This window comes from Acinonyx jubatus, chromosome A1, assembly GCF_027475565.1.
Source record: "Acinonyx jubatus isolate Ajub_Pintada_27869175 chromosome A1, VMU_Ajub_asm_v1.0, whole genome shotgun sequence".
In the NCBI taxonomy this organism is placed as follows: Eukaryota; Metazoa; Chordata; class Mammalia; order Carnivora; family Felidae; genus Acinonyx; species Acinonyx jubatus.
In genome coordinates this window covers 97502071-97529278 of record NC_069380.1, presented here as the reverse complement: position 1 = coordinate 97529278, position 27208 = coordinate 97502071, and the positions used below count along the sequence as shown (strand labels likewise).

General features: G+C 37.8%; 1 protein-coding gene across 2 annotated transcripts in view; it reads right to left on the bottom strand.

Annotated features, from left to right (window-relative positions):
• Positions 1-27208, bottom strand: part of PRR16 (proline rich 16) — a 669457-nt gene that overhangs the window by 423727 nt on the left and 218522 nt on the right. The gene's annotated exons all lie outside the window — the stretch shown is intronic.

Here is a 27208-nt window from a genome sequence, read left to right as displayed (position 1 = left end):
TTGAGTGCACATGGAACCTTCTCCAAAATAGATCACACACTGGGTCACAAAACAGCCCTCCATAAGTATACAAGAATTGAGATCATACCATACATACTTTCAGACCACAATGCGATGAAGCTTGAAATCAACCACAAGAAAAAGTCTGGAAAACCTCCAAAACCATGGAAGTTAAAGAACACCCTACTAAAGAATGAATGGGTCAACCAGGCAATTAGAGAATAAATTAAAAAATATATGGAAACAAATGAAAATGAAAATACAACAATCCAAATGCTTTGGGATGTGGTGAAGGCAGACCTGAGAGGAAAATACATTGCAATCCAGGCCTATCTCAAGAAACAAGAAAAATCCCAAATACAAAATCTAACAGCACATCTAAAGGAAATAGAAGCAGAACAGCTAAGACACCCCAAACCTAGCAGAAGAAGAGAAATAACAAAGATCAGAGCAGAAATAAACAATATAGAATCTAAAAAAACTGTAGAGCAGATCAATGAAACCAAGAGTTGTTTTTTTTGAAAAAACAAACAAAATTGATAAACCTCTAGCCAGGCTTCTCAAAAAAAAGGGAGAGTACTCAAGTAGATAAATCATGAATGAAAATGGAATTATTACAACCAATCCCTCAGAAATACAAGCAATTATCAGGGAATACTATGAAAAGTTATAAGCCAACAAACTGGACAACCTGGAAGAATTGGACAAATTACTAAACACCCACATACTTCAAAAACTCAAACAGGAAGAAATAGAAAGCTTGAACAGACCATAACCAGTGAAGAAATTGGACCAGTTATCAAAAAACTCCCAATAAATAAGAGTCCAGGACCAGATGGCTTCCCAGGGGAATTCTACCAGACATTTAAAGAAGAGATAATACCTATCCTTCTCAAGCTGCTCCAAAAAATAGAAAGGGAAGGAAAACTTCCTGACTCATTCTATGAAGCCAGCATTACTTTGATTACTAAATCAGACAGAGATCCAGCAAAAAAAGAGAACTACAGGCCAATATCCCTGATGAATATGGATGCAAAAATTCTCAATAAGATACTAGCAAATCGAATTCAACAGCATATAAAAAGAATTATTCACCATGATCAAGTGGGATTCATTCCTGGGCTGCAGGGCTGGTTCAACATTTGCAAATCAATCAATGTGATACATTACATTAATAAAAGAAAAGATAAGAACCATAGGATCCTGTCAATCGATGCAGAAAAGGCCTTTGACAAAATTCAGCATCCTTTCTTAATAAAAACCCTCGAGAAAGTCGGGATAGAAGGAACATACTTAAAGATCATAAAAGCCATTTATGCAAATCCCACAGCTAATATCATCCTCAATGGGGAAAAACTGAGAGCTTTCTCCCTGAGATCAGGAACACGACAGGGATGTCCACTCTCACCACTGTTGTTTAACATAGTGCTGGAAGTGCTAGCGTCAGCAATCAGACAACAAAAGGAAATCAAAGGCATCAAAATTGGCAAAGAGGAAGTCAAGCTTTCACTTTTTGCAGGTAACATGATATTATACATAGAAAACCTGATAGACTCCACCAAAAGTCTGCTACAACTGATACATGAATTCAGCAAAGTCGCAGGATACAAAATGTACAGAAATCAGTTGCATTCTTATACACTAATAATGAAGCAGCAGAAAGACAAATAAACTGATCCCATTCACAACTGCACCAAGAAGCATAAAATACCTAGGAATAAACCTAACCAAAGATGTAAAAGATCTGTATGCTGAAAACTATAGAAAGCTTATGAAGGAAATTGAAGAAGATACAAAGAAATGGAAGAACATTCCATGCTCATGGATTAGAAGAATAAATATTTTAAAATGTCATTACTACCCAAAGCTATTTACACATTCAATGCAATCCCAATCAAAATTGCACCAGCATTCTTCTCGAAGCTAGAACAAGCAATCCTAAAATTCATATGGAACCACAAAAGACCCCGAATAGCCAAAGTAATATTGAAGAGGAAGACCAAAGCAGGAGGCATCACAATCCCAGACTTTAGCCTCTATTACAAAACTGTAATCATCAAGACAGCATGGTATTCGCACAAAAACAGACACATAAACCAATGGAATAGAATAGAAACCCCAGAACTAGACCCACAAATGTTGGCCAACTCATCTTTGACAAAGCAGGAAAGAATATCCAATGGAAAAAAGAAAGTCTCTTTAACAAATGGTGCTGGGAGAACTGGACAGCAACGTGCAGAAGGATGAAACTAGATCCCTTTCTTACACCATTCACAAAAACAAACTCAACATGGATAAAGGACCTGAATGTGAGACAGGAAACCATCAAAACCCTAGAGGAGAAAGCAGGAAAAAACCTCTCTGACCTCAGCCACATCAATTTCTTACTTGACACATCCCCAAAGGCAAGGGAATTAAAAGCAAAAATCAACTATTGGGACCTCATGAAGATAAAAAGCTTCTGCACAGCAAAGGAGACAATCAACAAACTAAAAGGCAACCGACAGAATGGAAAAAGGTATTTGCAAATGACATATCAGACAAAGAGCTAGCATCCAAAATTTATAAAGAGCTCACAAAACTCCACACCCGAAAAACAAATTATGCAGTGATTAAATGGGCAGAAAACATGAATAGACACTTCTCTAAAGAAGACATCCGGATGGCCAACAGGCACATGAAAAGATGCTCAACATCGCTCCTCATCAGGGAAATACAAATCAAAACCACACTCAGATACCACCTCACACCCATCAGAGTGGCTAAAATGAACAAATCAGGAGACTATAGATGCTGGAGAGGATGTCCAGAAACGGGAACCCTCTTGCACTGTTGGTGGGAATGCAAACTGGTGCAGCCACTCTGGAACACAGTGTGGAGGTTCCTCAAAAAATTAAAAATAGACCTACCCTATGACCCAGAAATAGCACTGCTAGGAATTTACCCAAGGGATACAGGAGTACTGATGCATAGGGCCACTTGTACCCCAATGTTGATAGCAGCACTTTCAACAATAGCCAAATTATGGAAAGAGCCTAAATGTCCATCAACTGATGAATGGATAAAGCAATTGTGGTTTATATGCACAATGGAATACTATGTGGCAATGAGAAAGAATGAACTATGGCCTTTTGTAGCAACGGGGATGGAACTGGAGAGTGTTATGCTAAGTGAAATAAGTCATACAGAGAAGGACAGATTCCCTATGTTTTCACTCCTATCTGGATCCTGAGAAACTTAACAGAAGACCATGGGTGAGGGGAAGGAAAAAAAAAGTTAGAGAGGGAGGAAGCCAAACCATAAGAGACTCCTAAATACTGAGAACAAACTGAGGGTTTATGGGGAGGGTGGGAGGGAAGGGTGGGTAGGTGGTGGGTACTGAGGAGGGTACGTGTTGGGATGAGCAAAGGGTGTTGTATGGAAATCAATTTGACAATAAATTTCATATTTAAAAAAAAAGAAAAAAATGATGTTTGATAGTGCAATAAAGCACAATTAAAAAAAAAGATTTTGATGGTTTTCTGTCTGACACGTAGGTCTTTCATCCATTTTTGAATTTGTTTTTGTTTATGGTGTAAGAAAGTGGTCCAGGTTCATTCTTCTGAATGTTGCTGCCCAGTTTTCCCAACACCATTTGCTGAAGAGACTGTCTTTTTTCCATTGGATACTCTTTCCTATTTGGTCAAAGATTAGTTGGCCATACATTTGTGCATCTATTTCTGGGTTTCCGTATTCTGGTCCAGTGATCTACGTGTCTGTTTTTGTGTGAGTACCATACTGTCTTGATGATTACAGCTTTGTAATACAGTTTAAAGTCCAGAATTGTGACGCCTCCAGCTTTGGTTTTCTGTTTCAGGATTTCTTTGACTATTTGGGGTCTTTTGTGCTTCTACACAAATTTTAGGATTGATTTTTCTAGCTCTGAAGAAAGCTTGTGTTATTTCGATAGGGATTTCATTGAATGTATAGATTGCTTTGGGTAACATAGACATTTTAAGAATATTTGTTCTTCCAATCCATGGACGTGGAATGTTTTTCCATTTCGTTATGCCTTCTTCAATTTCTTTCATAAGGTTTCTACAGTTTTCAGCATACAGATCTTTAACCTCTTCAGTAAGGTTTATTCAAAGGTATCATAACAATTCAGAAAACAACAGATGTTGGCAAAGATATGGAGAAAGGGGTACCCTTTTACACTGTTGGTAGGAATATAAACTGGCACAGCTACTTTAAAAAATTGTATGAAGATTCCTAAAAAAATTAAAAATAGAACTACCCAATGACCCAGAAATTGCACTACTAGGTACTTATCCATAGGATACAAAAATGCTGATTCAAAGGGGAATATGCACCCCAATATTTTTAACATTGTCAATAATCAACTATAACCAATCAACAATATCCAAATTATTAATAATAAACAATAGCCAAATTATGGAAAGAGCCTAAATAAACTTATGGATGGATAAAGAAAATGTGGTGTGTGTGTGTGTGTATATATATATATATATATATATATATATATCTATATATATATATACACATATATATGATGTGGTATGAATCAAAAGAACAGGTGGTATATATCAAAAAGAATCAAATCTTGCCACTTGCAACAATGTGGATGGAACTAGAGTGTACTGTGCTACACAAAATAAGTGAGGCAGAGAAAGACAAATATCACGTGACTTTACATATGTGGAATTTAAGACACAAAACAGATGAACATAGGGAAAGAAGAGAAAAAATAAGTTAGCAACAGAGAGGGAGACAAACCAAGACACTCTTAAAGATGGAGAACAAACTAAGGGTTGCTGCAGGGGAGATGGGTGGGGAAATGGGTAAATGAGTGATGGGCATTAAGGAAAGCACTTGTTGGGATGAGCACTGTGTGTAATATATGTGATAAATCACTGGATTCTATTCCTGAAACCAGTACTACACTGTCTATAACTAGAATTTAAATAAGTGAATTTTTAAAAGTAAAATAAATAAAATAAAAATGCACCCAACCAAAAGACCCACAAAGCCAAAACTATTTACTATTTTTAGCCCTTTAGAGAAAAGATTGTAGCACTGCTTCAGTCCATTATGACCCCAAACTTTTTTTCAGAACTGCCCTGACCCAATCTTTATTTTGAGACAAAATGTGACATCAGAAATTTCAAACTAGCAAGTGATTTATGGAATCAGAAAATTATTTGTTTTATAAAAGGATTCATCACAGAATTTATACAAATAAATTCTAGTTCGTCTGAAAAAAAAAAAGAAGTAAAAAGGCCAAATGATCTGTGAGTGAAATAGCATTTCAGGTAAACAGTACGACATAAAGACAGGAAAAGTAAAAGAGGGCAGGGAGAAGGAAGAACATATAGTTTGACAGGCGTATGAATAGGATATTTGATGATATATCCAATGAGGGAGAGTATCCAAAATATATACGGAAGTTACACACCTTAACACCAAACCTTCCAAAAAACTCCAATTAAAAAATGGGCAGAAGATACAAACAGACATTTCTCCAAAGATATCCAGATGGCCAAGAGAGAGATGAAAAAAATGCTCAACATCAGAAAAACTCAAATCAAAACCACAATGAGATATCACCTCCCACCTATCAGAATAGCTAAAATAAAAGATACAAGAAACAATAAGCATGGATGAGGATATGGAGAAATAGGAATCCTCATGCACTGTTGGTAGGAAGGCAAAATGGTGTAGCTGCTGTGGAAAATCCTATGGAGGTTTCTCAAAAAATTAAGAATAGATTTACCATATGATCCAGTAATTCCACTACTGGGTATTTACCCCAAGAATATGAAAACACTAATTTGAAAAGATACATGCACCTCTATGTTTACCTCAGCATTATTTACAATAGTCAAAATATGGAAGCAACCTAAGTGTCCAATGACAGATGAATGGATAAAAAAGTGCAGGGTGTGTGTGTGTGTGTGTGTGTGTGTGTGTTTAATGGATTATTATTCAGCCATAAAAGAAAAGTATGAAATCTTTCCAATTGAAACAACATGGATAGATCTAGAAGGTGTAATGCTAAGTGAAAAAAGTCAGAGAAAGACAAATGCCATATGACTGCACTCATATGTAAAATTTAAGCAACAAATGAAGAAAGGAAAAAAGAGACAAAGGGAAACAGACTCTTAACTATAGAGAACAAACAGATGGTCACCAGAGGGGATGTGGGTGGGGGGACAGCTACAACAGGTGAAAATGAGCATGGAATAATATACAGAATTGTCGGATCACTCTATTGTACACCTGAAACTAATATAACACTGTATGTGAATCATGCTGGAATTTAAAAAAATTAATTTAAAAAGAATATGTATTTGTAAAGTAGAATCACTGAGCCCAGATTATAGGGCCCTGAACTGAAGGCTAAAGATTTGGGGTTTTACTTCATGAAACCGGGAAGGTCTAGAAGTTCAGGAGAAAAGGGATAACAGCTGTCCAAACAGCCCCTTAGCAAGGCTGACATGCATCAACTTTGCAGGATGGATTGGAGGAGATGGTTGTTCACGGGGAAAGGAGAACAAGTAAGAAGGCACTGGAAAACTCTCAGCGAGACCATTAGCATCATATGGAGAGTATAAGGTAACAGATATATGGGATCATGTGGAGGTGTGAGGAAAATAATAGGGACTCAGTAAATATCTGCTGTATAAATGGATGAATAAATAAATGAATGAGGCCAGACAGATGGAAGCAAAAAGCAAGGAACTAAGTTCTATTCCTATTCCCGACTCAAGTTATTAGTCAACTTGCAGCAAGTTCTCTCTCCAGAGTCTCTTCCAGCCTGACCTAACCTGTAGAATCAACAACCTGTTCCTGGATGGGGAAAGGAACAGTCTTGGCTTTCTTGTTAAAGCTTCTGCTCTCCCCTGGTAGTTTCTCTAATTAAGCAAGGTGAGAGTACTTTGCAGAAGGGCTGTGGCTTCAGATGTGTGCATACCACAAATTCTCTGTTGCCTTAGAAGGGATTTGATCTAGCTCTTTTTCTTATAGCCATGGACTACTAATGACTAGACAGGTATTTTAGACCAAATCAGGAAATGCAGGTCAGGATAAAAGACAATCTATCTGGTTCCCCTATGACTACATGATTTAATCCTGGACTTTCTTCATATATGAATGGGGAAAACAGATATCTGAGGAAGGAAGAGAAGAAAGAAGGGCGTGAATAACACTGCTAGGAATTTACCCAAGGGATACAGGAGTACTGATGCATAGGGCCACTTGTACCCCAATGTTGATAGCAGCACTTTCAACAATAGCCAAATTATGGAAAGAGCCTAAATGTCCATCAACTGATGAATGGATAAAGAAATCGTGGTTTATATACACAATGGAATACTACGTGGCAATGAGAAAGAATGAAATATAGCCCTTTGTAGCAACGTGGATGGAACTGGAGGGTGTTATGCTAAGTGAAATAAGTCATACAGAGAAAGACAGATACCATATGTTTTCACTCTTATGTGGATCCTGAGAAACTTAACAGAAGACCATGGGGGAGGAGAAGGAAAAAAAAAGTTAGAGAGGAAGGGAGCCAAAGCATAAGAGACTCTTAAAAACTGAGAACAATCTGAGGGTTGATGGGGAGTGGGGGGGGGGGAAGTGGGTGATGGGCATTGAGGAGGGCACCTGTTGGGATGAGCAGTGGGTGTTGTATGGAAACCAATTTGACAATAAATTTCATATTTAAAATTTATTAAAATAATAAAATAAAATTTATTAAAATAAATAAATAAAATAATAAAATTTATTAAAATAATAATTAAAATAAAATACATTAAAATAATTTGCACATATGTTAAAAAAATAAAGCAACCATCAAAAATTGCTTCAATAAAAAATTACAACTATGTTATTGGATCAGATTTACATTTTTTACACTAACATTAAAAATTTTTTCAAAAATTAAAAAAAAAGGAAGGAAGCATGAGAAAGAGGAAGGAGGGAAGAAGGAAGAACAAAAAAATTAAGGAAATAAGAAACAAGGGGACACAAAGGAAGGTGGGGAAAAAAAGAAAGAAGGAAAAAAAGCAGGAAAAAGTAGCTGTTTTTATTTCTTTGAAATTTCCCTTTTAGAAGACTTATTGATATTTACCCCTGACAATCAAATGAAGTCAGCAATACCATTTTTAATTTTATAGATGAATCACCTAGATAATGATGATCACTATTACTATTATTACCATTGTTTTTATTATTCTATCTCAAGTCTTCTTATAAATTCACTCCCTTGGGCAGCAGGTCACTGTGTAATAAAAAAATTGCTTATGACAAGGAAATGCAATTACTGTGGGAACGTGGACTGCTCGGGAAAAGACAGTTTAGCTGATAATACAATTTACCTTTCCTTTTTAATTCAACTGATAGTGCTATGGGGGAACTGTGCTTTTAGCAGTCAATGTCACATCCAGTTTCTATGGAAATTGTAGACTTCTGTCATTGGATAAAGTCAATGATGCCATGGGAACAACATCCCTGAAAATGGCAAGCTTCTTCTCCAAAGGTGTGATTTGCCTTCTTCCTGAAAGGTGACAGAATCCACTGGCAACTTCACATTTTCTCCACATATAAACACACCTTGAATTATCCATGCTACAGTTCTTTTCAAAATTATTGCAAAGAATTACATACCCAAATATTTATTTTCAATTAAAGGAAGAAGAGAAAGGAAAATAATCTAATAATAAATATGGGGACAGACTGTCTTCATCTACACTTAGCCATTGCAACCACACCTAATGTATAGATATGCTCCCTTTCCTTTTTTTTTTTACTTGTTTAATGTTTATTTTTGACAGAGAGAGAGAGGGAGGCGGAGGCAGAGAGAGAGGGAGACAGAGAATCTGAAGCAGGCCCTGCACTGTCAGCACAAAGCTCAACCTGGGTCTTGAACCCACAAACCGTGAGATCATGACCTGGGCTGACCTCAGACACTCAACTGACTGAGCCACTCATCAAGTGCCCCACCCTTTTTTTTTTTTTTTTTTAATTTGAGAGAGTGAGTGAGCAGAGGAGAAGGGCAGGGGGACAGAGAGAATTTTAAGCAGGCTACACACTCAGTGCTGACTCCAATATGGGGGCACCATCTCACGGCCCTGGTATCATGACCTGAGCCAAAATCAAGAGTCAGACACTCAACCAAGCCATCCAGGCACCCCTAGATGTGTTCCTTATTTGGACTTTCCTCCCCTTAATATACGAATGTCCTAGTCAGACACAGAAACCCTCCCTTCCACTCCATACTTTTCCACATATATTTGCCACTCCACCCCACAGTGAGATTCCACAATGTTAAGAATTACTGGTTTCTCGCAGACATCTTACCTTCAATTTGCATCTGGCCACTGCTTGCAAGGGTTACAGCAGACAAAGACTGTATGATGAGGGATCAAGAGGAAAGAAGCACTTCCTTATTGAAATATTGGGTGTGCAACTTCACCCAAAATTTCATTCTAAGCAAATACTTTGAATTCTTTCACAATGCATCATCCACTTGTATAACCATGGTAAACAGGCAAACTGGATGGGCTCTCAGAGAAGTGAAAGTTGGTATGTGATGATGTCCTGGGGTATTAACAGGAAATATCTTGTAGTTATCCAAGTCTGTAAATATCCTCAATAAAAGGAGGAGGAGGAGGAGAGAGACAAGAAATCAGTTGCAGGGACCTTGAAGGCAAATGGAGCCCTATGTCTTCCTCTAGGACTCCACCCTTCCTTCAGTCTCCATTTTTCTTGCTGGCGATCTAGTATTAACAGGAAACACATGTATCAGAGTACTGCGCATGGGCACCTGGATGGCTCAGTCAGTTAAGCTACCTACTCTTGATATCTACTCAGGTCATGATCTCACAGTTTCATGAGTTCGAGCACCCAATCCAGCTCTGCATGCTGAATGCGCATGGAACCTGCCTGGGACTCTCTTTATCCCTCTTTTTCTGCCCCACCCTTGCTTGCACACATGCTCTCTTTCCCTGTTTCAGAATAAATAAACTTAAAAAACGTATTGCACAGCAAAACACTGCTTGAATCTGGATGATGAAATTAAATGAGTTTGTGTGTGTGTGGGGGGGGGTGAGGGTGGGTAATGTTAATGGATACTATGGAAAAGCTAACACCCTTTAAACTACCCCTTAATACAATTACTGCTTCTTTGACCACCATCTTGCCATTTTATAAGGTGGATCTGAGCTCCATTTTGATCTGATTTTTAAAAATTAAAAATAAAGCTTGAATCATTTAACTTTCCTCAGATATGATGCAAAGGAAATAAGCCATGAGTTAAACAAATTAATCTTTCACAAACATAAGTCTCTTTATGCTTCACTGTTGGGTCCAGTGGAGATCTTAGCATGCTTTGGATTGACTTGCACGCTTATTTTGGTGCCTGCCTGTCTCAAGAATGCTAATTCTGTTTGATGAGCTTATTTTTTTATTTAATATGAAAGTTATTGTCAAATTGGTTTCCACACAACACCCAGTGCTCATCCCAGCAGGTGCCCTCCTCAATGCCCATCACCCACCCTCCCCTCCCTCCCACCCCCATCAACCCTCAGATTGTTCTCAGTTTTTAAGAGTCTCTTATGCTTTGGCTCCCTCCCTGATTTTTTTTTTCTCCTTCCCCGCCCCCATGGTCTTCTGTTAAGTTTCTCAGGATCCACATAAGAGTGAAAATATATGGTATCTGTCTTTCTCTGTATGACTTATTTCACTTAATATCACACTCTCCAGTTCCATCCCCGTTGCTACAAAAGGCCATAGTTCATTCTTTCTCATTGCCACGTAGTATTCCATTGTGTATATAAACCACAATTGCTTTATCCATTCATCAGTTGATGGACATTTAGGCTCTTTCCATAATTTGGCTATTGTTGAAAGTGCTGCTATCAACATTGGGGTACAAGTGGCCCTATGCATCAATACTCCTGTATCCCTTGGGTAAATTCCTAGCAGTGCTATTGCTGGGTCATAGGGTAGGTCTATTTTTAATTTTTTGAGGAACCTCCACACTGTGTTCCAGAGCGGCTGCACCAGTTTGCATTCCCACCAGCAGTGCAAGAGGGTTCCCGTTTCTCCACATCCTCTCCAGCATCTATAGTCTCCTGATTTGTTCATTTTAGCCACTCTGATGGGTGTGAGGTGGTATCTGAGTGTGGTTTTGATTTGTATTTCCCTGATGAGGAGCGATATTGAGCATCTTTTCATGTGCCTGTTGGCCATCCAGATGTCTTGTTTAAGGAAGTGTCTATTCATGTTTTCTACCCATTTCTTCACTGGATTTTTTGTTTTTCGGGTGTGGAGCTTGGTGAGCTCATTATAGATTTTAGATACTAGCCCTTTGTCTGATATGACATTTGCAAATATCTTTTCCCATTCCATTGGCTGCCTTTTATTTTTGATTGTCTCCTTTGCTGTGCAGAAGCTTTTTATCTTCATGAGGTCCCCATAGTTCATTTTTGCTTTTAATTCCCTTGCCTTTGGGGATGTGTCAAGTAAGAAATTGCTGTGGCTGAGGTCAGAGAGGTTTTTTCCTGCTTTCTCCTCTAGGGTTTTGGTGGTTTCCTGTCTCACATTCAGGTCCTTTATCCATGTTGAGTTTATTTTTGTGAATGGTGTAAGAAAGTGGTCTAAATTCATCCTTCTGCATGTTGCTGTCCAGTTCTCCCAGCACCATTTGTTAAAGAGACTTTCTTTTTTCCATTGGATATTCTTTCCTGCTTTGTCAGAGATGAGTTGGCCATACTTTTGTGGGTCTAGTTCTGGGGTTTCTATTCTATTCCATTGGTCTATGTGTCTGTTTTTGTGTGAATACCATGCTGTCTTGATGATTACAGTTTTGTAGTAGAGGCTAAAGTCTGGGATTGTGATGCCTCCTGCTTTGGTCTTCCTCTTCAATATTACTTTGGCTATTCGGGGTCTTTTGTGGTTCCATACGAATTTTAGGATTGCTTGTTCTAGCTTCGAGAAGAATGCTGGTGCAATTTTGATTGGGATTGCATTGAATGTGTAGATAGCTTTGGGTAGTATTGACATTTTAACAATATTTATTTTTCTAATCCATGAGCATGGAATGTTCTTCCATTTCTTTGTATCTTCTTCAATTTCCTTCATAAGCTTTCTATAGTTTTCAGCATACAGATCTTTTACATCTTTGGTTAGGTTTATTCCTAGGTATTTTATGCTTCTTGGTGCAGTTGTGAATGGGATCAGTTTCTTTATTTGTCTTTCTGCTGCTTCATTATTAGTGTATAAGAATGCAACTGATTTCTGTACATTGCTTTTGTATCCTGCGACTTTGCTGAATTCATGTATCAGTTCTAGCAGAGTTTTGGTGGAGTCTATTGGGTTTTCCATGAATAATATCATGTTACCTGCAAAAAGTGAAAGCTTGACTTCCTCTTTGCCAATTTTGATGCCTTTGATTTCCTTTTGTTGTCTGATTACTGATGCTAGCACTTCCAACACTCTGTTAAACAACAGTGGTGAGAGTGGACATCCCTGTCTTGTTCCTGACCTTAGGGGGAAAGCTCTCAGTTTTTCCCCATTGAGGATGATATTAGCTGTGGGATTTGCATAAATGGCTTTTATGATCTTTAAGTATGTTCCTTCTATCCCGACTTTCTCGAGGGTTTTTATTAACAAAGGATGCTGAATCTTGTCAAATGCTTTTTCTGCATAGATTGACAGGATCCTATGGTTCTTATCTTTTCTTTTATTAATGTGATGTATCACATTGATTGATTTGCAAATGTTGAACCAGCCCTGCAGCCCAGGAATGAATCCCACTTGATCATGGTGAATAATTCTTTTTATATGCTGTTGAATTCGATTTGCTAGTATCTTATTGAGAATTTTTGCATCCATATTCATCAGGGATATTGGCCTGTAGTTCTCTTTTTTTGCTGGATCTCTGTCTGATTTAGTAATCAAAGTAATGCTGGCTTCAAAGAATGAGTCAGGAAGTTTTCCTTCCCTTTCTATTTTTTGGAGCAGCTTGAGAAGGATAGGTATTATCTCTGCTTTAAATGTCTGGTAGAATTCCCCAGGGAAGCCATCTGGTCCCGGCTTCTTATTTGTTGGGAGATTTTTGATAACTGATTCCATTTCTTCGCTGGTTATGGGGTTGTTCACGTTGTCTGTTTCTTCCTGTTTGAGTTTTAGAAGTGGGTGGGTGCTTAGGAATTTGTCTATTTCTTCCAGGTTGTCCAGAATGGGTCAACCAGGCAATTAGAGAAGAAATTTAAAAATATATGGAAACAAATGAAAATGAAAATACAACAATCCAAATGCTTTGGGATGCAGTGAAGGCAGTCTCGAGAGGAAAATACATTGCAATCCAGGCCTAACTCAAGAAACAAGAAAAATCCCAAATAGAAAATCTAACAGCAAACCTAAAGTAAACAGAAGCAGAACAGCACAGACACCCCAAACCCACCAGCAGAAGAAAAATAATAAAGATCGGAGCAGAAATAAACAATATATAATCTAAAAAAGTGCAGAGCAGATCAGTGAAACCAAGAGTTAGTTTTTTGAAAAAATAAACAACATTGATTAAACTCTAGCCAGGCTTCTCAAAAAGAAAAGGGAGATTGCCCAAATAGATAAAATCACGAATGAAAATGGAATTATGGGGCACCTGGGTGGCTCAGTCGGTAAGCATTAGACTTCGGCTCAGGCCATGATCTCACAGTCTGTGTGGCTGAGCCCTGCATCAGGCTCTGTACTGACAGCTCAGAGCCTGGAGCTGCTTCGGATTCTGTGTGTGTGTCTCTCTCTCTGCCCCTCCCCTACTCATACTCTGTCTCTCTCTCTGTTTCAAAAATAAAAAAAACATTAAAAAAATAAAATAAAATGGAATTATTACAACCAATCCTTCAGAAATACAAGCAATTAACAAGGAATACTATGAAAAATTATATGCCAACAAACTGGACAACCTGGAAGAAATTGATGAGTTTATTATTCTATTTTCCAATGTGAAGAAACTCAAGGGGATAAAACTCCTTTGGGTAATCTGTTAAGTGTGGTGATCTCTTCTGGTATCTCAAGTATGTGTATGAGAGACTACTTCCCCAAAGTGAATGTGCATACGGCCATGGGCCACTCTAGGCAGGAGTTTATGATAAAGACCAGGGTTAACACAGTTAAGGCAGGGTGTAGGACCCAGACAAACTAAGGAGAGTTATAAATCAAGTGTCGTGCGGATTCAAACACCGAGAGTCAGTAACCCCCAGACTTCCCCATCAAGTGCTCTAGCTGCTTTTCATAGGAACATGGGTTTTACTGAATACCTATTCTGCTTGTATTGAGGCCAATTTTGATGCCCTTCTGGAGTTGTGCATAACTTGGAGTTTTATCCTAAAACCCTTTTTTAATTTTTGTCAGAAGATAAAATGTATTTGTTGCTTGACATAGTAGGCTATGTTTCCTGCCACTTCAGTGACACCAGGGTATATCAATGGCTTACCATTAGCACATGTATCTTCTATGGATTTCTTCTATCTCCAAAGGGCATCAACACTATGTAGAGCCCAGTTAAAAGCCCCTTCTCAAACCTTATCTCAGAAAGAGACAGATATGAGTGAACAACAACACTGGGAAACAATCCACCTCCACCTGGTTCCCAATTTAAACCATAATATCTTTGATGCTGCTTCATCAAAGCTGTATTGGCCTTGACATGTAAGCCTCCCTAGGTGGTAGTCTTGGGTGGATAAAAAGGCTAATCACACTGCTCCTCTGGAAAGAAAAATGGGAGCTCTATGTAGTGCCAGTCCATGTATCATCGCTATTTTCAGGACAAGTGAAATGTCAAGGCTAAAATACCATCCAGCTATCTATAAAATAACGTAAGCCAGATCATGGCAGAGTTTTGAAATATTATTCAATTGATTTTTTCCATCAGAAAAAACCTAAAAAAATGTATTTTTCTGCTCCACATTTATCAAAAAGGGTGCTGAATTAAAGGTAAAAATATGGAAGCAGTCTGGTATCCTGTCAAATTGAATCTATGTGCAACAGTCCGATCCATCCCACAGAAATACATTGTACTGAAAATGGAAGGCTAGTTCAGTAAGATGCTTGATTCTTCTTCCTTTAACACTTATATTGCTCTGTGTACTTGCATAGTTGAAACTAGAGAGAGTGTTTAATACGTTTGGCTACCGTGACTCCTGTAAAGTAACTCTTCTGTTGTTCACAAAATGGACAACTCCTGCAGATTAAAGATATTTTATTTCAATTTTTCCTACGTTAATGAACTTTTAAAAGACATACATTCTTCTGTAGTACCTACATTTAAGGAAATTGAAATGCAGATACATATGGAGAGAACTACTTTTGGACAAATTAGTTGAGCCCCAAGTGTTAATAGTTATTGTTTTAACAGACGGTAGAATTATGAATAAAATTTCCTTTTCTTTACCTATGTGTTTAGGGACATCACATATTTTATTTTTATATCATTTTAATCATAGAAAAATGCATAGGCTTTTGTTACCAATACACATTTTGAATGGTGGTAGTGCTCTGCAATTTGAAATGATTTATTTTCTCAGTCAACATTTAATTAACATGCTTCCTTGATATCAGCTACTTGTATAGGTTTTGAGAGCATAATGAGAAATAAAACATCCTATCTACCTCCATTAAACTCCCAATCTGTAAGGACTGGCCTAAGATTTCTTTCACGAACACTTTTTATAAAAAGTCTGTCATATAGTTTTTAAAAAGTCATTTAAAACCATGACAAATTGGCACCAAACAAAGAAAAAGACTTTAGCACATCTTGAAGAATTTTACCCTGTATGTTCACATACGTAAACAGGACCAAAAAAAGAGGCTCAAGCTTTATACAGATTGTGTGAAAATAATTCTGAAAAGATTTTCACATCAATGGTATTCATACATCTTCTACATTCACCAGTCTGGCACCAAAAGGTTGGCAAAACACGCCAACCTAGACAACTAACCTGTCACTTCGACTTCCCAAGACACCAGGTTCATAAGATGCAGTGAATGGTTCAGCCCTTTATATCCAGAAATTACAGAAGAGAAAGCAAATAGTGGGAATGGTCTCAACTTCTTTCTTTTTTTCCTTCTCCACTGTATGATCCCCACTCCCCACTCATGATCTGGTATCAGCACTCAGAACCTTCATTTAGAAAATACAGCCTGGTTGTCTCAGTCGGTTGAGTGTCCAACTTAGGCTCAGGACATGATCTTGTGGTTCCTGAGTTCAAGCCCCATGTCAGGCTCTGTGCTGACAGCTCAGAGCCTGGTGCCTGCTTCAGATTCTGTGTCTCCCTCTCTCCCTGCCCCTCCCCCACTTGCACGCACTCTCTCTCTCTCTCTCTCTAAAATAAACATTAAAAAAATACTTACAAATATTACTAAAAAGCAAAAACAGATCTTACCAAATTGAAACCCCTGAGAGTAGTCAACAACTATCTATATTGCTATGTGAAAAAATAAAGAGCTGGATATCAGGATATATATAATCATGTAAATTAGAGTACCTAGATAAACTCACAAGTTCTCTTTGTTTCTTCCACATTAACATGGAATTCTCTTCTTTCCAAAAATGATTACATTTCCAATTAAAAAAAAAAAAAAGAAACTGTTCTGTTGGAAGGAACCTGACTGATTGAGTATATCCAATGCACACTTGCCTGGCTTGTAATGAGGAAATTGAAATCCAGAGAGATTAATCTCAGAGCTGGCAAAGTTCTCCAAGCCTGCCTCTACTGTGATGCTTTTCCAGTAAACCAAATTCTTAGCATCACATTAGAGTGTGCAAAGGCATATTTACCTCAAACCTACTGAAACAAGCTCTCCTCTAAGGAGAAAGGCCTAGCACATTTCAATGACTGAATATATAAAACTGAATTAGAGAGTGCTCCTCCAAATTGTATATGGTTCAGAATTCTTAAAACCTGGATCAGCTCCTACTGAAAAAGACATAGCAGAGAGTTTCATATTGTTGTAACTTATGAAGTCTTGATTGGAGCTGACTAGATGGCAGGGCATTTTTTGGTAAAGGTCCAACCAATTAAAAGAGTCTAGACTAGGGCACCTGGGTGCTCAGTCGGTTAAGCATCCAGTCTTGATTTAGGCTCTGGTCATGATCTCATGGTTCAGGAGTTGAAGCTCCACATCAGGCCCTGCGCTGACAGCATGAAGCCTGCTTGGGATTCTCTCACTCTCCTTCTCTCCCTGCCCCTCCCCTGTGCGCTTTCTCTCTAAAAATAAACAAACAAACATTTAAAAAAAGAGAGTATTGACTTTAGAAGGCCTTGGTCATCTTTGCCAGTCACCACTAAGTGACCTTGAAAGGTTTACCTAATAATTTACCTTAAAAAAAAGTCTAGCCTGGATTGTTAAGGACTTCTTTTTAAAGTGTTGATTTCAAGGGATTCTCATTAGTTTTCAATCACAGCTTCTTCCTGTTTAATAGGAATGCATTGCTTACTACCAGTCATTTAAAAAAACAAAAACAAAAACAAAAAACCAAAAAACTAGTATCAGAATAACTTCAGAATTGACATATTTCCAAGTTGATTTAAATAAAAACACTAATTTAGAATACATAGGGTAAAATAATAAGCCTATATGTCTATATAAGCTTATATAAGCCTATATGTCAAGATTAAGGGTTTCTGTCATATTTAGATATTTTTTTTATCATATTGAAACAAATTTTGATGTATGTACAAAGGAGAAGAATTACAAAGAAAACAGTTCTTCCTGTTTATTTCATTTTCTGGAGTTTCTCTTTGTTCATGTGAGAGAAAACCCAGAGGCCTTTGTTAAAAAAGAAATTCTGAAACACTGTTCTATAACCAAGATAAAAATATCTCCCTTCTCAACTGTCTATACTTAACATTTTAGTTCCGTGATTGATAATGTGCATTAATAATGAACCCTTCTGGATTTAGCACATCATGGTGTGATCAGAGTGTACTATCAACAAAAACAAGACAACATGAAGAAGAGTTTGCCCGCCTTGATGTCAAATTTTGAAACCATGAACTACAAAACTTACAAATACAGATTTCCTGTCCATTAGAGGAAAAGTTTTATATACTAATTATTATATATTATTATGTATATTTTAAATATTCATGACATACTATAAAGGATTTTTACTTGAGAAATTCATTGAACTTTTGCTTAAAGAGTTTCTTTAGCTCTGGGGCACCTGGGTGGCTCAGTTAGTTAAGTGTCCGACTTCAACTCAGGTCATAATCTCATGGTTTGTGAGTTCGAGCCCCATGTCAGGCTCTGCACTGACAGTGCATAGCTTGCTTGGGATTCTCTCTCCACATATCTGTCACTTCCCCCCTCACACTCTCTCTCTTCCTCAAAATAAATAAATAAGCTTACAAAAAAAGGAATTTCTTTAGCTCTTTGTCAGTTTGGGAAAATGTACCCTAACATAAGCAACATAAACTAATTAAATCTAATCATATATTATCAAGTTATCAATCTCTAGATGGCAGCGTCCTAGGAAAAAAATACTCTACTTGGGTGGAAAAAATAATATTTTCAGAAAAAAAACCTGTATGAAGTGAAAATATCTCTTTTATTCCAAAACAAATCTAATATTATCTTTGGGTAAAACCCAATTCACCAATCCGCAGTCACCCATTCCATAAGAAGAGTAGACTGGTAGAGTTGACTTTTGAGGAAGAGCTTTTCACATCTAGGATTCTTTAATATGTTGATAAATATTCTTGGGGTAGGGGTGTCTATGGCCATCCATACTTGAGAAATTTATTAACATCTTGAGTTCCTTCTTATAGAAAGTTCTATAAGAACTAGAAATTTTGCAGTAAAGGAGTCCTTTTGCCTTCTTTAAGATTCTCCAAACAGGGTGCCTGGGTGGCTCAGTTGGTTAAGTGTCTGAGTTCGGCTCAGGTGATGATCTCGCGGTTTGTGAGTTTGAGCCCCAGGTCGAGCTCTGTGCTGACAGCTCAGAGCCTGGAGCCTGCTTCTGATTCTGTGTCTCCTTTTCTTTCTGCCCCTTCCCCACTTGTGCTCTGTCTCCCAAAATAAAGAAATGTAAATTTAAAAAAAAATTAAGATTCTCCAAACATTTTTATCCTTGATCCTCTTTTCTCCAAACACCTTATAAAATAACAGTAATGGTATTCTATCCAACAAAAGTAAAGAAAAAAAAATTGGAGGATCTCAAGAATTCTGCTCAAGAAGTTCCACAAAGTAGATTCTCAATAAATATTGTTTTGTTTCATAAAAATAAAAGCCAAGTACGCTGTTCCACACTAGCTTAAACATTTTGAGATTCTTTACTTCATTTAAAATCCATTTTCTCTACTTATCTTGTTTGTAATAAATATGCAAAGCCAATGTTAATTGTGTATTCTGAAGGTAATATTATCTAAAAGGACACTAAATATACCTAAAATCATGAATGTTTTAGTCAGTGCTCACAAACACTTCTGTCAATTCTAAAATTATGGATTGTCTAATACTACCCTCAAATACTTGAAATTTTTCCCAACAATTAATTTGGAATTCTAGTGGGCATATATCCTCATTTTGGAGCCAAATTCAAAGTTGTTAAGTGAACTTTTATCTCAGATTCTGGAACTGACTGTCATTTCAAAAAAAAATTTTTTTAAATACATTTTGTAAGCATTAAACTCGAATTGCATTAGATGCTAGTAAATATAAACACATTTGTCTCAGGCTCTTGCTCTTGGTTTTGATCTATTTAAATTAGAAAGAGAAAAGGAAAGAGGGAGATAAATTGCCAGTGTTGTGAATTCTGCCTCTGACATTAAACAGCTCGCTTAAATGTTGCACAATTGATAGTTCTGTATTGAATCTACACTGTGATAATGATAATGTAGTGTTTTAACATTTATTGCCCGGCAGTTCAGATCTCAGGCTTTTTATTTGTTTTTTAAATGGAGTAGCTTACTCTGTAAGCCTATTTATTTATTTATTTACTTACTTATTTATTACAGATCATGAGACTGAAATTTAGTAAGATTATTTTAGACCCTGTATGGGGTAAAAAAAAAAAAAAAGCAACCACACCTGTAATTACTTAAGCAGTGGCAATAAAAGTATCAACTCTGACTACAAATTAAAATACAGGTTTTAGAGTAGTTCATTTAACTTACAATATGATATACACTGGATGCTTGGTTAATATCTGAGCTTTAAAGTAAGACATTAAAAATTAAGTCACCCTTCTAAAGACTTCGAATGACTGAAATTCTTTCCATGTGAAATATTTAAGTATATTTTCCCAAAGTTCCAATGGGCATGATTTTCACCTTCCCTGCACACTTTCCCCATGATACCACACAATATTGTTTATATGGGGTTATTCCTGCCAATGAATAGGCATACATCCTGTGAAAACCAGTCCTTTGGAACTTTACGCAAATACTGAATCATTTTCTACATCCAAAAGATGTTAACAGCTACCACTTAACGAGAGCTAACTAATATACTTGGTACTGTGATAAGATAAAAACTTAAATAGGTACTGTTTTATTATCATCCCTATTTTATAGTTGAGGAGAGAGATAGTTCAGTTAAGTAATTTCAAATTTTAGCAGCCAGGAAACACCAGAGAACCACATTTTCTAATTCTGAATAGCTGATCAGCTGATTTACTATAGCCTGGGGCCTACTGTGAAAAGACGTGGGGGTGGGGGCAGACAAAAGAGTCCAATTGGGCTACCATGGCGATTGGGTTATCATATGTCATCCATGGGTGGAATTTTGAAGAGCAAAGAAGCTGATGAGATTTGATGGGGCTAATGGTTACTGCCACCCAGGTCACTCAGAGCCTAGAAGGGGCCACGTCAGGGAAGTTCTCTGTCTCATTTCTGAAACCCACCTGAGGATAGTTTGGGGTGGAGACAACAATAAAGAGTCTCTGCTTCAAAGGCCAATCAGTGACTCTTTAGGCAATAAAATGGAGGCTAAAACTACCCCTGACCCTATCGCTAGCCGAGCTGTGTCAAAGACAACTTTCAGCTAGAAGAAGAGGTGAGACAAATAAAACCTACTCATGGGCCAACAACTGACCCTCTCTGGAAGTCCTGAAGGCTCAGACATACATAACATTTGCCTCTGGCTGAGTGGCCTGAAGCAAATACATTTTTTTTTAATGGATTAACAAACACAGGCCAGATGGAGTTCTCAGGACTTCTGCAAATATTAACTCATTAATTTTAATCTGCATACTCATGCCATCAAGTAGACTCTATTATTATCACTCCTAATTAAGGAACATCCCCCAAGTTCCTGAGCTAGTAAGTGGGAGAGCCAAAATTCCAATCTTTACGTTCTGTTCCAAGCCAGTCTCTTAACCTCTCGGCAATGCCCCCTGCCATTGCCTGAGCAGTCTCAGCCCATCGAAAGCCACGATGCCTGGAAAATACAACAACAAATCTATGCACCACACACCAGGCTCACCACACTGGCTCAAGCAGAGTAATTATTCCAGGTAGTGAATAATTAGTGCTTCACACTTCACAGTGATTAAGATGCTATTTTTAATTATGTATTTTGAACAAGTACATTGACAGATGCTGAGAATTTAAACCCTGATACCGGCAGTATAAAGCTGATTCCCAGGGAGGATAAAACTCAAACCCCAGGGATGATCAGGGAAACAATAACCATCGTGGTTAACAGCATGGATTTGGGGGCCAGATTATCTGGGTTCAGATTCCAGTTCTACCACTGCCTCCAGCTACGTGGCTCACAAGTTACTTTGACTTATGAATATTTGATTACTTACCTTTAAAGTGTGTGTGTTGGGGGTGGGGGATAATACCTACCTGTGTGGATTAATGTAAAAATTAAACTGTAAAGCGGCACTTACTAGAGATTAAATAAGGGTTGGCTACTGAACCTGTTTCATAGAAGGGGAAGAGCAGAAGTGGACAGTGCAAGAAGAGAAATACAGACTTTGTCATCACAAAGACATGTTCCTCAATCACACTGGGTCAAGTGATTTTATCAGACCTTTAATGAGAAGCAACTGGAAATCAATACCCGTACTCCACCGCTCTTTCAGAGTGTCGATTATAATTATGTCCATGTTAGCTGTTCTCCACTAATTCTTGTCATCTACTATGGTTCCAAAATACAGTCACGAGTTCTTCCAATCCAGTCTGCATCCGCTACGCTCTGTGATTTTTCTTGCCGGTTAGAAAGGGAGTCTGCTTCCCCACTCTTTGAATCTGGGCCGGCATGTGTCTGACAGAATGAAATCGAAGTGACGGTGTGCTACCTCCAGGGCTAGACCTTAAGAAGCTTTGCAGCATTCTGTCCTCGCTTTCTTAGAATGCTTTCCTGCGACCACCAGGTGAAGAAGCCAAGCTAGTCTACTGGAGAATTAGACCATGTGGAGGAGAATGAAGGGGCCTTAGCTGACAGCAAGCACAACGGCCAGACGTTCGAAGGACGCCATCTTACCCTCCAACCCACCCACCCCTTCACTAAATGCAGCTACATGAATAAGGAAAGAGCGGAGAAGACAGTAAGAATTCTGAGAAATAATAAATCACTATTTTAAACTGTGGATTGAGCACAGCAACAAATAACTAAAAAAACATCTTCATGAGTCTCAAGCTAAAGAATGTTTTTAGAAATTCCTATGTCATTTCTAAGACTGGATGGACCCTATGTGCAAATACGACTAAGATTGTGGGACACAGATGAAGCAGGATTCACAGACATTTTTGAGGAATACTGTCCTTGGCGGGCTTATTTCAGTCTGATTTGATGCTCTGCTGAGTACCACTTCCTTCTGAGATCCTTCAAGGCCATTTTTTTTTGCATAGGAATACTCTAGATCTATAGAATATATATACTATCATAGAAATTTTCATAGGTTAGAGCACAAGTCTGAGAGCAAAATGGTCTAAAATCAATTCCTGACTTTCTAGCAACTAACTTTAAACGTATACTATATGTTAGCCATTGTAAGTATTGTGTATGTGTGTGTGTGTGTGTGTGTGTGTCCAATACACTGAATAAACAAGATTCACAGGACACAATCACAATACAACCTAATTTTTATCTACTAGTGTTCCTTTAAAAATTTTTTTCCAGGGAGTTCCTTCCTTGTCGATGGATAAGAACTCATTGTGAAACCCATATCATATTCTTCCTGAATGTACACCTTTCAAACTTTTAAAAAGTTAAATATAAAACTTCCAAACTTTTAACAAAGAAAATGTGGTCTTACACAATTAAAGACAGAAAACAAACAAGCAAGTATTAAAAATGAAACAGGTAAGGGGCATCTGGGTGGCTTAGTTAAGCGTCAAACTTCAGCTCAGGTCATGATCTCACAGCTCCTGGTTTTGAACCCCATGTCAGGCTCTATGCTGACAGCTCAGAGCCTGAAGCCTGCTTTGTATTATGTGTCTCCCTCTCTCTCTGCCCCTCTCCTGCTTGCGCTCTTGCTCTCTCTCTCTCTCTCTCTCTCTCAAAAAGAAATAAACGTTAAAAAAATTTAATGAAAAAGGTAACATTAGATTATGGACAACAAAAACAAATATAATAATTAATAATGGATTTAAGTGCCTTATTAAAGAAAAGACTAATCAGTTTGAATTAACAAACAACTACTATTGAGCTATATACTTTTATGAAATACTCAGTAATGTCAGGTAACACAAGAAGTTTTTTGAAAGGTAGGTATTAGCCATCAGATGCCAGAGAGAGAATACTTAGTATATAAATACCAAAAGCATAATAATATTTGGGAAAAAAACACATTGTATGATATATAGGTTTTTAATTTAAAATTTTTTTTAAAATGTTTATTCGTTTATGAGAGAGAGAAAGACAGAGCATGAGTAGGGGAGGGGCAGAGAGAGAGGGAGACACAGAATCTGAAGCAGGCTCCAGGCTCCGAGAGGTCAGCACAGAACCCGATGCAGGGCTTGAACTCATGAACTGCCAGATCATGACCTGAACCGAAGATGTACCCTCAACGAAGTGAACCACCCAGGGGCCCCAGTGTATAGTGTTTTTAAGAGGAAAAAGGATACACTACACAATGAATAAAGCTTTTGCACCTCTATACGTAGGTAGCATAGCATTGAAATGTACAGAACCAAGACTCCTGAATCTTCCTATCTTCTCCAGTAAGAGGCAAAGTACTAAACACATGAAGCATTACATTAGTGTCTGTTGCTATTATGGAACTGCTTTTGGCAATAGGAAGATAAAGAAATAAGTCATAGAGTCTAACTGTCCAAGAGTTTATAGTCTCATTTGAGAAGACAGCCAACATATTATGCATTAAAGTAGTACTGACATTCTGGCTTTGAAATAATTGAAACAAACACTGAGAGCTGTAAGAGTTGCAGGCAGAAGCAGACCCCTGTAGGAGAGAGCAGAAAAGCATCGTGGGGAGATGTAAATGGATTAAAATTTGACCTTCAAGTAGAGAGTTCAGAAGTTTTGAAATAAAATAGTTTTGTTGTTGTTGTTGTTGTTGTTTTGGAGTCATTGTTCTTCACTGTGTTTAATGACTGAATGGATGAATAACCTTGAAGTCTGCCTAGTCTTAGGAAGATGTTATGGTAATAGTTTATGGATGGTCTCAGATCAGTGGGAGTGCAATGGTGTAAAGGTTTTATTTTTCCTCATGTTACTGTCCTCAGCTTGTCTTTCTCATCCCATAAACATTCATTAAGCAGATTCTGTGGGGATCAGGTTACTGTCAGTTATCATCAAGTCCTGTCTAATCTAAGTGAAAACTACAAATCGAAGCCTCCCAGCTCCGGCTACTATCATGGTCTAGGAGAGGAACAGTGTAGGAGTCTGCTCCTTACCTTTTCATTCAGGATGCAGAAGAAAGGATGGGCAAGAAAGGATGGAGAATCTGAAAAAGCAAAAAGTCATCCCATTTCTACCTCCAAATCTGATACTCCTGACTAATGACTGATAAGCCACAGCTCTCCTTCCCTACTTCTTTGTCTCCTGCTATATGGATAGGAAGCAAAAAATGATGCTGGGCAAATCGGGAACCAGTCAGGACTCCAAATGTGTTCATTTCTCTATACAATGTGAGGTATGTGATACTCTGTCCTCAACATCGCTTCTAGACAACAATTCTAAAAGAAGAATCCTCTCACGCTGATTTCCAAGAGTTGACTTTTGGAATCCTTTTTAAAAATCTTTTGATAACTATGTTTTTAAAACTTTATATACCTGCCAAATGGCATCGCACTTGCTAAAATACGGGTTTTATATAAGGTCACATAAAAAGAAGCAAAACTCAGTATCATTCATTCTTATCATGATAGAATCTAGTTGGTTCAAATGAACACTGTGGTCAAAACTGAGAAAATAACAAGTTTTAATAATACACTTCTAATTTGCATAGTTTGTGAAATTTTTAGGGTTCTTAAAATGTCGTTTCCCTATCAGCAATGATAATGTAAAAAGAAAAAAAAATGCATAAGGTCTAACTTAGAAAAACCAATGTGATGGCTCAGTTTCCTAAAGAAACTGTCAGCTTGTGTGTGCATATGCTCAGGAACACAGTGACAGCCAAACTCATCCATCCCTGACTGGTTTCAGTAACAAGTGACCAGTTGTGGTTTTCTATGGGGGAGACAAATAGAGGAAAACTAATTATGGCTCATTTTAGTATATAACTTTATGCTATCTAGTTGGTTCAAGTGAGGATTGTAGTCAAAATGTCCCACTGCTCCAGAGAGAAAAATATTAAAACACTAGACTACTTGATTAATTTATTTGGCAGCTTAAATATTTTGGCTTACTTAGGGCTCCCAATTTCCAAAAAAGCTATTCTTAAACATGAATATTTAACGAAGACATGTGTAGATCAGCAACCAGGTGTCAAAATTTGCTCTTCTCGGAGCGCCTAGATGGCTTGGTTGGTTATGCGTCTGACTCTTGTTTTCAGCTCTGGTCATGATCTCACGATTCGTGAGTTCTAGCCCCACATCGGGCTTTGCACTGGCAGTGTGGAACCTGCTTGGATTCTCTCTCTCCCACCTTCTCTCTCTGCCCCTCCCCCATTTGTGCTGTCTCAACCTCTGCTGTCTCTGTCTCTCTCAAAATAAATAAATAAAGTTTAAAAAAATAAATAAGGGGTGCCTGGGTAGCTCAGTCAGTTAAGCGTCTGACTTCAGCTCTGGTCATGATCTCATCAGGCTCTGTGCTGACAGCTCAGAGCCTGGAGCCTGCTTCGGATTCTGTGTCTCCCTCACTCTCTGCCCCTTCCCTGCTTGTGTTCTGTCTCTCTCTCAAAAATAAATAAACATTAAAAAAATTTTAATAAAAGATTTGCTCTTCTGCCAGGGCCTGTGTTGCATTCATATATCAATCAGTGAATCAATAAACCAATACTAGGGTAACTAATTATCCCCTTCAATCATAGTGAGTCACTAATTTTTGGTTAATAAGAGAGAAAAGAATGCTTATATGGAGCGTAGTTATTTACCCCACTGTGCCTGAGTTACCCTAAACTCCTCATCTATTCATCATTTATAATATTTTCTTTATTAATTAGTGTAAAGCTGAGTGAGAAGGATATAGCTTCCCAGGGTGTGGCCAAATTATTATTTTCTGCCAACTTCATGATCACCAAATAAGTGATTCCACAATTTTGAACCCTGTATTTAATTAATTTGGCTAATACTTTTTTTTAAATATGAAAGTTATTGTCAAATTGGTTTCCACACAACACCCAGTGCTCATCCCAGCAGGTGCCCTCCTCAATGCCCATCACCCACCCTCCCCTCCCTCCCACCCCCATCAACCCTCAGATTGTTCTCAGTTTTTAAGAGTCTCTTATGCTTTGGCTCCCTCCCTCTCTAACCTCTTTTTTTTTTCTTCCTTCTCCTCCCCCATGGTCTTCTGTTAAGTTTCTCAGGATCCACATAAGAGTGAAAACATATGGTATCTGTCTTTCTCTCTAGGACTTATTTCACTTAGCATCACACTCTCCAGTTCCATCCCCGTTGCTACAAAAGGCCATAGTTCATTCTTTCTCATTGCCACGTAGTATTCCATTGTATATATAAACCACAATTTCTTTATCCATTCATCAGGTGATAGACATTTAGGCTCTTTCCATAATTTGGCTATTGTTGAAAGTGCTGCTATCAACATTGGGGTACAAGTGGCCCTATGC